This window comes from Anomaloglossus baeobatrachus, chromosome 6 (genome assembly GCF_048569485.1).
Source record: "Anomaloglossus baeobatrachus isolate aAnoBae1 chromosome 6, aAnoBae1.hap1, whole genome shotgun sequence".
NCBI lineage: Eukaryota > Metazoa > Chordata > Amphibia > Anura > Aromobatidae > Anomaloglossus > Anomaloglossus baeobatrachus.
Window position 1 is genome coordinate 144,326,044 of NC_134358.1, and position 12,841 is coordinate 144,338,884.

The window sequence follows — 12,841 nt, forward strand, 5'->3', positions numbered from 1 at the left end:
GAAGGTGCAGGAGGACATGAAGATATGGAGGACGAACTGTCCATGGACATGGAAGACTCAGCAGATGAGGGGGAGCTTGGTCAAATTTCAGTTGAAAGAGGTTGGGGGGAGATGTCAGAGGAAGAAAGAACGGTTAGCACCTCTATGCCACAAACACAGCGTGGACTTGGTCCGCATGGCTGCGCAAGACACATGAGTGCCTTCTTGTTGCACTACCTCCAACATGACCCTCGTATTGTCAAAATTAGAAGTGATGATGACTACTAGCTTGCCGCACTATTAGATCCCCGGTACAAGTCCAAATTTTGTGACATAATTCCACCCATAGAAAGGGACGCACGTATGCAGGAGTATCAGCAGAATCTGTTACTCGATCTTAGCTCGGCTTTTCCACCAAACAACCGTGCAGGTGAAGGGAGTGATTCTTCCAGTTGGAACTTGACAAACATGGGACGGCCTCGTCATCTTCAACAGTCTACCCGTACCAGTAGGACCGGATCTGGTGCTGGTAACAGCAATTTTATGGAATCTTTTAATAATTTTTTTAGACCCTCCTTTGCAAGGCCACCAGAGACAACAAGTCTGACACATAGTCAACGGATGGAGAGGATGATACAGGAGTATCTCCAAATGAACATCAATGCCATGACTTTGCAAATGGAGCCTTGCTCCTTTTGGGCTTCAAATCTAGAAAAATGTCCAGAGCTCTCCAGTTACGCCTTGAAGATTTTGTCGTGTCCAGCTGCCAGCGTTGTCTCTGAACGTGTCTTCAGTGCTGCTGGGTGTGTGCTGACAGATAAGCGCACGCGTCTGTCCAGTGACAATGTGGACAGACTGACGTTCATCAAAATGAACAAGTCATGGATCCAGAATGAATTTACTACCCCTGTGTCATCCTGGGGAGAGTAAATGCTTGTGGATTTGGAATGTGCTTGATGCAAATCAAAACATCCTGTTTGCAACTAGGGCACAAGTGCTGCCACTGAATGGGTGGGTGTGTGTGGGGCACAATTTTTGGAAAAAAGGGAGGCTCCGCTTGGAGTAACCCTTGCTTACATTGTTTTTAAAAGGAGACAAGATGACCAAGTCATGGTTCAGCAAAGACTTTATCTACCTACCCCGGTGTCATGCTGGGGACGGTTAATTATGGCGTATTTTTGAATGTGCTTGATGCAAATCAAAACATCCTGTTTGCAGCTATGGCACAAGTGCTGCCACTGATGGGGTGTCTGTGTGCCCAATTTTTGGAAAAAAGGTAGACTCCGCTTGGAGTAACCCTTGCTTGCTGTGTTTTTTAAAAATGATACAAGATGAACAGATCTGAAGGCAAGATGAAGGCAACATCATGTCTCCGCCTGCACTTTCCTCACAAACCTGCATTTTTCCAGGGACACCCTACTCAACACCGTCTACACACAGCAGCCAGATCTCTGTCCCTCAGATGTGGTCAAATAAAAGGCCACTTCCTGCGACCCATGACAAAGCTAAGAGGTTGACTCTATCCCTCTGTAAGCTGTTGGCTACCGAAATGCTGCCTTTCCGCATGGTGGACACACAGGATTTTAGAGACCTTATGTCTGTCACTGTGCCCCAATACCAGATGCCCAGTCGCCACTACTTCTCTAAGAAAGGTGTGCCTGCGCTACACCAGCATGTCGCACACAACATCACCGCTTCCTTGAGAAACTCTGTGTGTGAACAGGTGCATTTCACCACCGATACTTGGACCAGTAAGCATGGATAGGGACGTTACATGTCGCTGACTGGGCACTGGCAAACTATGGTGAGAGATGGAGAAGGGTCTGCTGTACAAGTCTTGCCGTCCCCACGAGTTGTTTCAATCCTTGTTCTGTATGTAGAAGTTAAAACACTGCTTCTGCCTCTTCAACCTCGTGTGGGTCCTCCACCTTGGCGCAAACCCTGTGTGGTCAGGCCACCCTTCCTTGCAACTGCGCACAAGGACTACCACACACCTCCTTACTATGCTGGCAGCAGAGCTCAATGCCATCAGGCGGTCAAAGTTTTACTTTGAAATGTATGGGAAATGTGAGTCACACCGCTATTCCAGAGAATAGTAGTCAGGCAGGGTCAAAACATTAATTGAGGAACAGGAACAGAATGGGACGGCCATGACTTAATCAGAAAACAAGCAGAGGTGAAATGCGGATCGGCCAACAAGGTACATAAACAGCAAGCAGGAAAAGTAGTCAGGTAACAAGCACACAAAATCATAAAACTGAACTGGGGGTAAAATTAACCAGAGGTTCATAGCTATGTCTGGCAGTGGTCTGCAGACAGGATGGGCATAAAAAAGGGTGTGGTGTCTTCACATTGGTTGTAGCTGAATGATGGTATTTCATCTGTGAGATACCCACCAGCTACATTCAGCCAGAGATTCTGCATCTGTCAAGGTAATGCAGCCCAGTGGGTGAGCATAACCTGCGTCCACCTGCGCCGCTGGCATCGACTCCTCTCCCATCATCAGCACTATGTATGAAAGGAACACGTTGTCACCTGGCGACTGGAGTACAAATTGCCGGAGCGGACTCCGTTGGTGACTTAACAGCCGTGTGCGGCAATGATGCAAACCTGGCTGCGGGCCATCCTCAGGGCAATGTGACACACGTGCCTTGTATGGCTCACGTGTTGAATCTGATTCTCCAGCAATTTTTAAAACACCATCACGGCCTACATGGCCTTGTGCAGCGTGCACGCTCGCTATGTGCTCACTTCCATCGTGCGCACACAGCAGCTCCACAACTTTCATCACTCCTGAAGTCTTAGGGTCTGGCAGTTAAACGCCGGAAATGCGATGTTCCGACACGCAGGAATTGGAATCTGCACATGTTGCAGCGTGTGTGGCAGCACCGCAGAGCCCTGCTGAAATACGGTATGACATATAGCCTGGGATAACTTGATCAAGAGGTGGTGCAGATCACGCTGCTGGAGTGGTGTCAGATCAAGGACCTATGCACCCTGCTACACAGTTCACAAATGTTGACGAAGATGTTTAGCACTGGCAATGCCATTCTCAGCGTGACAATTCTGGTCATCTACATGATGGAGCACACTGTAGTTATTATTCGGAGTCAGGTGTTGGGACAAGAGGAAGGGGAGGAAGTACAGGAGGAGTCATATGCGGAAGGGATAACAAGATCTACGAGGTCCAGATGGTCAGCGGCACCTATGCGGCAGTCATGGTGAGGGAGAGGGATTAACAAGGGCGCATAGTATCAGCAAAAAGTGTTGATGAAAGTGCAGGAGCCCATGAAGAAATGGAGGACGAACTGGCGATGGGCATGGAAGACTCAGCAGATGAGTGAGAGCTTGCTCACATTTCGGTTGTGCGAGGTTGTGGGGAGAGGGCAGAGGAAGGAGGCACGATTCTCACCTCTCTGCCACCAACACACCAAGGACTTGGTCCTCCTGGATGCACAAGACACATGAGCGCCTTCTTGCTGCACTACCTACATAACCCTCGGATTGTATGAATTTGAAGTAATCCTGAATACTGGGTTGCCACACTGTTAGATCCCCGGTACAAGACAAAATTTGGCGAACTAATTCCTGCCATAGAAATAGACGCACGTATACAGGAGTATCTGCAGAATGTGGTACGCAATCTTAGATCTACTTTTCCACTAAACACCAGTGCTGCACAGAGTGAATCTCAACGCTTTGTCATGGATAGGAGGAAATGGTCTTTTACTTGTCCACATGGGAGGGACCGAGGGATGGCTGCTGTGCTGAGATGGCGTTGAGTACGGTGTCCCTGCACAGTTGCACTTTTGGTCATATCCCAAAATGAGTTGAAAAAGGACAGATGCTGTTGGAAAGGGGAACAGGTGTGTTGGAAAGGGGAAAAAAGTTTTGGTCCGTGGATTTGGTGGTTAAGCAACTGTAACATTTGCTGAAGAAACAACATCTGTTACAGTGGGACTGGCAGATTTGGATAAAGTGGTATATAATCTGTGACCGCTATATAACGAAAATTAATAAGAAAAGAAAGAGAAAGGTATATATCCCCATCAGCAGTCAGTGTCCACCGTGCTCCCAGTTGGAAAAGGAGAGGTTGGCAACTTGAAGGTTTGGTGGAGGATACAGAGCTGTGTGGCTATGAAACTAATAGTAGCCTGAACCGAGTTAGACGCCATTCGGATCTGGAGACTGTGAGCCCTGTTAGCGTCACAGGGTCCACATGCCCACCCAGCCCAGGAACTCCCTGTTAACAACACAGGGGCCATTGAGTACGCTGACCGTGTGCGTAGGGGCCACACCTGTGGACAGCAGGCGCATCAGCAGCAGCAGGCCTGTTAATGCCACTGGGCTGCACAAGCAGGACTGTTAGGACAGGAGCTGGTCTTAACCGTTCTGCGTTACCAACTGTGGTGGTGGCCTGCATCCACCACCCTATCCCTGCCTACCTCTGGCCTAAAGCCGCAATGGGTTCAACACATGGAGGTGTGCTCTTTCGGAGCATAATAGAAGACTGCGCACCTCCTTGTTGGCTCCAGCCCCTTTTATAACCTGGGTCCGCCCCAAACCAGGGTGAACCACAATGCACCTCCTGGAGACAAAAGTAGAGTGACACGTCATCAGTGGCATAACTAGCGTCCTATTTGGAAACGCAACTTCAATTATGACCTCATGGCTGCCATGACCCAAACACCTCACCAGTCATTGTCTGACCATCAATAATGCGGTGACAAGTCATAGGTGTGGGCCTCTGCAAGCCATTTGGGAGGACACCTGATGCCCTGTGGTCTATATGGGACCCCCACATCAGGGCCAGGGCCAAAGAGTTCATTACCGGACCTAGTCTCTGATGCAGGAAGTGCCTGAGCATGCTCAGTAGCATGAAATACAGTCTCTGAAAAAAGACTATCAGCTTTAGCATGGTGTCTAGGCACAAAACAGGACTTTGACCCGGCACGGAATGCAAGCACCTGTGCAAAGAGGCTTTTCACACTTAGTGTGGGAGCATGCGCTGTATCCCGAAAAGAAGACTTAGCGTCAGGAATAACACAGTCAGGCTGAGCATACTCACTACGCGAAACACTGTAATTATGCTGCAGCTGGGGTACATCGGCACACGCATGCGCACTAGCTGACTCTCCACACTTAGACGTGGAGGGGAAATTTGTCTTGGAGATGCTGTCTATGAACAGAAGGAAAAGCTAAAGGAAGCCTGACTTTCTATCCCTCCGAATTATGAAATGCAGCAATGAATTCCATGAGTTTGCTATAACATTAGCGTATCAAAATGTGCATGAGGGTGTGATGTAGAGGTGCTAGAAATAGCTTGTCACCAGTGGGGCACTAATGGAATACAACAGCCAGTTCTATGATGCCACTAAATGGCAGTATTTTGTGCTATCATTATAGCTTATTAAAAACAGAGCAGGAGGTTGTCATGCAGAGGTGCTGCACATAGATTTGCAGTAGTGTGAATAGACAAAAGTACAATAGCCACGTTTAGGATACAACTAGGTACAGTGAGTGTTTGCTAGTATAATGGCTGAGTTTAAAAAGTTAGAGTGTGCAATGCAGGCAGACGTGCTGCAAATAACGTTCCAATACTGTGAATTGACAAAAGTACAATAGCCACGTTTAGGATACAACTAGGTACAGTGAGTGTTTGCTAGTATAATGGCTGAGTTTAAAAAAGTTAGAGTGTGCAATGCAGGCAGACGTGCTGCAAATATCGTTCCAATACTGTGAATTGACAAAAGTACAATAGCCACGTTTAGGATACAACTAGGTACAGTGAGTGTTTGCTAGTATAATGGCTGAGTTTAAAAAAGTTAGAGTGTGCAATGCAGGCAGACGTGCTGCAAATATCGTTCCAATACTGTGAATAGACAAAAGTACAATAGCCACGTTTAGGATACAACTAGGTACAGTGAGTGTTTGCTAGTATAATGGCTGAGTTTAAAAAAGTTTGAGTGTGCAATGCAGGCAGACGTGCTGCTAATAACGTTCCAATACTGTGAATAGACAAAAGTACAATAGCCACGTTTAGGATACAACTAGGTACACTGAGTGTTTGCTAGTATAATGGCTGAGTTTAAAAAAGTTTGAGTGTGCAATGCAGGTAGACGTGCTGCAAATAACGTTCCAATACTGTGAATTGACAAAAGTACAATAGCCACGTTTAGGATACAACTAGGTACAGTGAGTGTTTGCTAGTATAATGGCTGAGTTTAAAAAAGTTAGAGTGTGCAATGCAGGCAGACGTGCTGCAAATAACGTTCCAATACTGTGAATTGACAAAAGTACAATAGCCACGTTTAGGATACAACTAGGTACAGTGAGTGTTTGCTAGTATAATGGCTGAGTTTAAAAAAGTTAGAGTGTGCAATGCAGGCAGACGTGCTGCAAATATCGTTCCAATACTGTGAATTGACAAAAGTACAATAGCCACGTTTAGGATACAACTAGGTACAGTGAGTGTTTGCTAGTATAATGGCTGAGTTTAAAAAAGTTAGAGTGTGCAATGCAGGCAGACGTGCTGCAAATAACGTTCCAATACTGTGAATAGACAAAAGTACAATAGCCACGTTTAGGATACAACTAGGTACACTGAGTGTTTGCTAGTATAATGGCTGAGTTTAAAAAAGTTTGAGTGTGCAATGCAGGCAGACATGCTGCAAATATGTTTACAATAGTGTGAATAGACAAAAGTACAATAGCCACGTTTAGGATGCCACTAGGTACACTGAGTGTTTGCTAGTATAATGGCTGAGTTTAAAAAAGTTTGAGTGTGCAATGCAGGCAGACGTGCTGCAAATAACGTTCCAATACTGTGAATAGACAAAAGTACAATAGCCACGTTTAGGATACAACTAGGTACACTGAGTGTTTGCTAGTATAATGGCGGAGTTTAAAAAAGTTTGAGTGTGCAATGCAGGCAGACGTGCTCTGCAAATGTCTTTGCACTAGTGGGACTATAGCAAAGTCCAATAGCCACGTTTAGGATGCCACTAGGTACACTGAGTGTTTGCTAGTCAAATGGCTTAGTTTAAAAAAGTTGTAGTGTGCAATGCAGGCAGACGTGCTCTGCAAATGTCTTTGCACTAGTGGGACTATAGCAAAGTCCAATAGCCACGTTTAGGATGCCACTAGGTACACTGAGTGTTTGCTAGTCAAATGGCTTAGTTTAAAAAAGTTGGAGTGTGCAATGCAGGCAGATGTGCTCTGCTAATGTCTTTGCACTAGTGGGACTATAGCAAAGTCCAATAGCCACGTTTAGGATGCCACTAGGTACACTGAGTGTTTGCTAGTAAAATGGCTTAGTTTAAAAAAGTTGGAGTGTGCAATGCAGGCAGACGTGCTCTGCAAATGTCTTTGCACTAGTGGGACTATAGCAAAGTCCAATAGCCACGTTTAGGATGCCACTAGGTACACTGAGTGTTTGCTAGTAAAATGGCTTAGTTTAAAAAAGTTGGAGTGTGCAATGCAGGCAGACGTGCTCTGCAAATGTCTTTGCACTAGTGGGACTATAGCAAAGTCCAATAGCCACAGATAGGATGCCACTAGGTACACTGAGTGTTTGCTAGTATAATGGCTTAGTTATAATGAGTTGGAGTGTGCAGAGGACAAGAGGGTACAGTGGCAGGATTGTGGTGCTCTGGGTAGAGGAATGGAAGCCTGCCTTTCTATTCCCTCCTAATGGTGAAATGCAGGGAGGAAATCCCTGACCTTGGCTACACAGACGCTGTTGCTGTTTGCAGGACCTGTCACCTATGGCTCTCTGACCCTGCCGGTTTGAGCCCTTAAGGCTATGTGCCCACGCTACAGGATTTATCGCGGATTTGACGCGGATTTTGACGCGGATTTAGCGCGGATTTGCCGAAAATCTGCAGCACAGCTACTCCCCAGCCATTTCAATGGCATTTTGGAAATGCTGTGCCCATGCTGCGGATTTTTCCGTTGCGGATTTTGCCGCGGATTTTGATGCGGAACAAACTGCAGCATGTCAATTGTTTGGTGCGGATTTGGTGCGGATTTTCTGTTTTGAATGGGGAAAAAAAAAAAAATAAAATCCGCATCAAAATCCGCGGCAAATCCGCGGTAAATCCGCGGTAAATCCGCGGCAAATCCGCGGGTGCGGATTTGCCGCGAAAGTTGCGGATTTTCAGGCAAAAAAATCCGCAGGGACCTTTTACTGTGGACACATAGCCTAAAAGGACTGCTATAAAGTTCTCTCCCTAAGCTGTCTAACGCTGTGTATGCAGCGCATACAGCTGTATCGGCTATAGGACTCAGGAGGACGGAGCTGCGACACTGATGTCTGACACCAAAGACGCAGAAGGCAGATAATGACGTCCTGGAAGAAAATGTCCGGTTTTATAATGCAGGGACATGTGACATGGACATCCTATCACACATGCCGTTGCTTCTCTGGCTCAAAGTCCACTTAGCTGTGTGTGTGTCTGGGATTGGCTGACATGCTGGCCCGCCCCACAAGACGCGCGCGCTTAGGGAAGGAAGACAAGAAAAAAAAAAAATGGCGATCGCCATTATAGAAACAGCAGTGATCTGAAGGCGCTGTTCACGCACACTATACACTGAAATGTGATAATAGTGTGATTCACAGAGTGACTTACACTATTACAGCAGAAACCAAGCTATGATTTAGCTTGTTGTTTGCTGCTAGAACCGTTCTCGAACGTTTCTAGAACTATCGAGCTTTTGCAAAAAGCTCGAGTTCTAGTTCGATCTAGAACAGGCCCCAAAATCACTCGAGCCTAGAACTGGAGAACCACGAACCACGAACCGCGCTCAACTCTATTAAACAATAAGCATTTTGTAGAGAGGAATCCTAGGGTAACCTTTATGTCATGATATTCCTTAAAGTCTAAAATTGTTGACTCATTTTGACTTATTTGTTTGATATGGATTTATTTATCTGTTTTTAGGACTTTTGTGAAAATCTTATGTAGTTTTAGGTGAAATGTATTTAGAAATATGGAAAATTCTGGAGAATTCAGAAACTTTCAAACACCACTACAGATGGGTTTCTTCTAACCTGCTAATTTGCAGCCATGGAGATATGATGATGTTGATATCAGAGAAGAACAAATTGCTAATTACTGTTTGCACTACATAGAAACAAAATGTCACACTTTTATGTGTATATTCATATGAAATTAACAATAAACACAAAAGATTATGATAGGCTGTCACCTATACATATTGTTAGCATGTTTTTACACAGCCATATGGAGATTATACATATGCTATGTTAGGGCATATTTGAATTGGTCTAGCAAAAACAAGCTGTCATTATGATTACCCCTTCTGCTAGTACTGGTGGAAACGTTTCATTGTAAGTTGTAAGTTTGGAGGATTTAGGATATGTTTTCATACGGTATCAAACACTATGTAATAGTTATAGATAGAGATGAACAATCCTGATGTGCAAAGATCGTAAAATGTTAACCCTTTCACCAATGGGGGATTTTCCGTTTTTCCCTTTTTTTTCCCGCTCACTTCTTCCGAGACCCATAACTTTTTTATTTGTCCATTAATCTTGCCATAAAAGAGCTTATTTTTGCGGGACGAGTTGTACCTTTGAAGGAAACCATTAGCTTTACCATTTAGTGTACTGGAATAAGGCAAAAAAATTCCAAGCGCAAAAAAAGATTTAAAAAAAAGTGGGATTTCATGACAGTTTTTGAGATAGTTTATTCATAGTGTTTACTATATGGTAAAACTGATGTGCCGGTGTGATGCCTCCGGTCAGTAAAAGCCCTGTCACACACAGAGATAAATCTGCGGCAGATCTGTGGTTGCAGTGAAATTGTGGACAATCAGTGCCAGGTTTGTGGCTGTGTACAAATGGAACAATATGTCCATGATTTCACTGCAACCACAGATCTGCCAAAGATTTATCTCTGTGTGTGACGGGGCCTTAAGAGCTCATAGACACCAAACATGTATAGGTTTACTTTTATTTAAGGTATTAAAAGAATTCAGAAGTTTGTCCTAAAAAAAGGTACACTTTTTGCGCCATTTTCCTTGATCCGTAGTGTTCTCATTTTCCAGGATCTGGCTCAGTGATGGCTTATTTTTTGCGTCTTAAGCTGACGTTTTTAACAGTAGCATTTTTTTGATCGCCTATTATTGCATTTTGCGCAACATTCGCAGCAACCAAACAACTTAATTTTGGTATTTGAATTTTTTTTGCCACTACACCATTTACAGATCAGATTAATTGATTTTATATTTTGATAGATCGGGCATTTCTAAATGCAGCAATACCAAATATGTGTACATTTTTTTATTTTTTTAACCGCATGATTTTCAATGGGGCGAATGGGGGGTGGTTTGAACTATTAGATTTTTTTTATTTTTTTTAATTTTTTAAAAACTCTTTAACTTTTTTTATTTTACTAGTCCCCCTTGGGGACTATCAGTATCAGCAGTTTGATCACTTGTTCCTTTCTGTAGATCAGAGCAGCATTGCTCTGATCTGCAGAAAAGCTGCTCTCCTGTTTCACACTGCGGTCTGCCGGGTGTAAGAGGAAGTGGCTCATGATAGCTACAGGAGTCATCACATGACCTTGTGCTACCATGGCAACCATCGGTTCCAAGTGATCACATAAAGTGACTTTCCATGGAGCCGGGTAAGTGAATGCTTACAACGGCCCGCTGTTACATCACGCTGTGACATTTACACAGTGACATGTAAGGGCTTAACAGGCGCAAATGGAATGCGGATCTATTCGTGCTTAATAACCGCACATGTCAGCTGTTTAAATTAGCTGACATGTGCGAGGATCGCTATCAGCTTCTCGCGGCAGCCGGCAGGGATTAACCTAACATGATCCATGATGTTGCCAGTATGTCATGTGCCATGATGAGGTCCAAATTGTACGATCTTTGGCCGGATGATATAGAATCGAACATTTGATCATTTGCCGCAAAAATCATCAATCTTGCGAAGAATTGGTAAATGTTCGGATTGCAAAAACCATCCTCTCCCTGCCCATCAAAGCCATTTCAAGTATTGGCATGGCTGTGATTGACCACTGTAAAAAAAGGAAACAAAAGGGTTAAAGCAGGACATATTTACTGAGTCTCCCGCAGCTGCAGCGCTACTGCCGTGTCCAATAATTATCCCTAATGCATGTTAACTGCTTTCCCCGTTCACCGATGTCTCTGATTGGCTGCTGTCAGACCCCGCCCCCATACAGCATCTGTGATTGGTTAGAATTACAGATGCTGTGTGCGGGTCTCTATCGTGGCATAAATAAATAAATAAAAAAATTGGCTTAGGGTCCCCCTGTATTGAGACCAGCACAGATAAAGTCCATGCCTACAGGTTGCGGCTCCCTGCTGTGCGTTTATCTTGGCTGTGTATATAAATAAGAGGAACTGCATGTGGCTTTTTTTAAATTATTTAAATAAATAAAATAAAAAAATTGATAATCGTGTAGATTTCATTGGACCTGAGTGTTTTTGGATTTAATAAAGTGATGAAAGAGGTTGTTTTTTTGTCTTATTTCAAATAAAGGATTTTTCCAGTGTTTGTCTTTATTTCTTTTCACTTACAGATTAGTAATGGCAGGGTCTCATAGATGCCTCCCATTACTAATCTAGGGCTTAATGGCAGCTCTGAGCTGACATTAACACCTTATTACTCCAATTTGCACCACACCAGGACAGTCAGGAGGAGCTGGCTAAAGTCCTGGGACTGTCATATCTAATGGATGCAGCAATCCTGGAAAGCTGCAGGCTGCTATTTTTAGGCTGGGGGGAGGCCTATAAGCTTGGGTCTCCCCAGCCTGAGAATACCAGCCCCCAGCTGTAATGATTTTTTCTTGGCTAGGTATCAAAATTGGGGGGACTGCACGACAATTTTTTAAATTATTTTTTTTTTTATTTTTTTTTTTTTTAAAAAAGCCTCATGCAGTTCTTCTTGTTTTGATACACAGCCAAAATAAGTACATGGCTGGAGGCTGCAGCCTGTATCCATGGCTTTATCTTCTAGAAATACAGGGGTGAACCTATGCCAATTGTTTTATTTATTTATTTATCCCCACTATAGGGACAAAGACAGCATTTTTTTATACCAACCAATCACAGACACTGTCTCAGAGAGTGGGGGCGTGGTCCAATGGCAGCCAATCAGAGATGCCAGTGGCTGGAGAGAGAAGTGAATAGGCATTAGAGATAATTGTTGGTCCCAGAAGTAGCGCTGCAGCTGTGGGAACTTGGTGAGTATGTACTGCTTTAACCCTGTTTAATACTAGCTATAGTACCCAGCATTGCCCGGATAAGTAACTATGTCTCTTTCTCTCTGTCTTTCTCCCTCTCCATCTCTCCTCCCCCACTCTACCTCTCTTCCACTTTTTCTCTCTCCTTCTTTTCCACTCTCCCACTTTCCCTCTCTCCCACTATCCCACTCTGCTACTCTCCTTATCTCCCTCTCTCTCCTTCTCTGCCAATCCCCTATCTCCCAGTCACCCACTCTCCTACTCTCCCTCTCTTTCTCTCTCTGTCTCTCTCCCACTCACCCATTCTCCCACTCTCCCTTAGATCTTTAAAATCATATTAACGGACACATAAGCTGTCTTATACTAAGAATGTCATTTGTTGCCTATAGCAACCAGTCAGGTCTCCTATTAATAATCTGAAGCAAAATAGAAGCAGAGGGGTGATTGGTTGCTATAGGCCTCCTGATAAATACCCAGGGTAACTGTCAAAACAGCGAACATATAACCTCACACATTCAAACAGTGTTTTATTTGGTGAATAACTGTAAAGCGCAGGGTTAAATTTTCCCCTCAAAACATAGTCTATGATGTTCCCTGAGTCAAATGAGGGGACTGTG